The following is a 2,386-nucleotide window of genomic DNA, read 5'->3' on the forward strand; positions in this document are numbered from 1 at the left end:
AGCTAACTGTTCACTAAGCAAGTGTTTGCTCATTTGTAGTATTTACATTGATCTAAAATTTGCCTTTTTGTATTTAACCATTTTATACTGTACCTGATGTGATTGGTTATTTGCCTACATTTTTTCTGAACGTATTCAGAAATTTATATTTAAACATTTATTAGTTGTCAGCCTAAATGCAACTTGCAGTGTGCAATATTTGTAAACAATTGGCTTTGTCCATTTCTTTATAGAATTTCAGCTGGAAAGTACTGTAATGTGATGAAAACAGGAAATTCAAGATCTAATTTTTCCTTCACATTTTGCTGTACTGTAAGGTAACTTGATTAAACAAAATAATATTGTAAAACCAAAGTAGTTTTGTGACACACCATTCAAGATGCATATTGCATTTTTCAGACAAAATAAAAATGTCCAATCTTGGTATGTGTTGTGTAAAGTCTGTTCAGAAATGTCTATGCCTGCTTTTTGTTGTTCTGTACCAGAATAGACCGGGATGTGGTTGATGGTCAAGTTCACATCTTAATGAACCCCATTTTTCTAATCTATCAAAGACTAATTTGCAATATCAGCTGCAGTGGCTGATAACAAAACAATGAATAAACAGCTTGGTTAACTCTACCCATTAAACTTTAAGTTGCAAAATTAAACTAATACATGTTAATTATTTGTCGTTGGTGGAGGTAAGTATCAAAACTTCAAAACGAAGCATTTGTGCCTCCATCACTCCACAATCCAATCACTACTACACATTTAATATTAAATTCCCAACACATGCACTAGGCTTCACGTTACCTCGAATCAGAAAGCGCCCTTGGACTAAAATACAGTCGGAGTCATGTCAACGGCTTTGTCTTCCAGTATCTGACAGTGCGGTGAGGTGTGGGACAGCTCATCTCCACCTCGTGCCAACGCTGTCTGGGACATCACAACCCCTGAACGCCATTCTGACGGGCACACGAGAGAGATCCCAACATGCACCTGTCTACAGTTTAAGCTTGTTTTCTTACCACAGACAGGGTTACGCACACTCTGGTTTTTATCCTTTATTTTCTTTAAAAACGGAAATGATAATTTCTAACCCAAGAATATTAAATGTTCTTTTCTTAGCATTCTTATTCATGGCATTCTACATATTTAACACCCAGGAAAAAGGGTTTATGCACAGAATAGAGGATTGTGGGTAAACTATATATACAGAGACAGATCTGCTTTTAAAAGTTACACTTAAAACAAGCTCCTCTGAAGGACTTGAATTAAAATCTGAATCTACTCCTGGTTTGTATCCTCATAAAATTCCTTATGATACACAAAAGACATCACCGAACTGTATCACATGCACCTGAAACATTCATATCAAGACGTCACTCTTGGAGAGGGTCAAATCTGAGCTTTTCCTCAAGAAAAATTCAAAAAATCGATTGTCAAGCTCTCATGGTTTGAAGGATTTTTAACAGATGGCTTGAAGTTTCTCTGTTTTGTGAAAACCAAAAGTTGTTCTTGTTGACAGCAGAAACTAAATGAGCGTGTTATTCATTTATGATACATACAAAAGTGGCATGTATGAAGATGAACTAAAGTGTACAAACGAAAGTCACGTGCCACTGTGAATGGTCAAATCAGTGTTGAAGATGTGGCTTGTTTGGTGCGGGATGATATAAAAAAAAAATGTCCAATGTGCAGTTGAGTTGGAGAACTGAAAATTGTGCTCATTTTTGGGAATCAGAGGTCAACTCTTCTTGGATTTTGTGCAGAACCCACACACAACACATAAGAATCCTCACAACATTTATTAGGCCACAAGACTTCCTCATCAACAAGATTTTCTCTGCTAATGACCAGCTGCAGATGCTCTCCGGCCTCTGTGATCAATGGCACGGCTAGACAACAGTCAAAATCACGTGTCCGTGCATGATTGACCTGTTAAAAAGAGTCAGAAACAAAATCAGCAGATTGAACGCAGAGATTTAAAAAGTCATTTATTCCTGTGATGCACAGCTGAATTTTCAGCATCATTACTCCAGTCTTTAGTGTCACATGATCTTTCAGAAATCATAATCATATGCTAATTTACTGCTCAAGAAACATTTAATCAAACATTGAAAACAGTTGTGGTACATTTTTGTTTAAACTGTGATGCATTATTTGTTTAGGATTATTTGATGAATAGAAAGTTCAAAAGAACAGCATTTATTTGAAACAAATCTTTTGTGTCATTACAAAGGTCTTTCACTTTTGATCAATTTAATGCATCCTTGCTGAATAAGAGTATTCATTTTTTTTTTTTTTTGGAATACAGATGACATGGGGGTGAGTAAATAGTGACATTTTCCATTTTTAGGTGAACTGTCCCTTTAAGAAAAGGTCAGCCGGTAGAATACGTCAC

The sequence above is a fragment of the Cyprinus carpio genome, chromosome A8 (assembly GCF_018340385.1).
Source record: "Cyprinus carpio isolate SPL01 chromosome A8, ASM1834038v1, whole genome shotgun sequence".
Taxonomy (NCBI): Eukaryota; Metazoa; Chordata; class Actinopteri; order Cypriniformes; family Cyprinidae; genus Cyprinus; species Cyprinus carpio.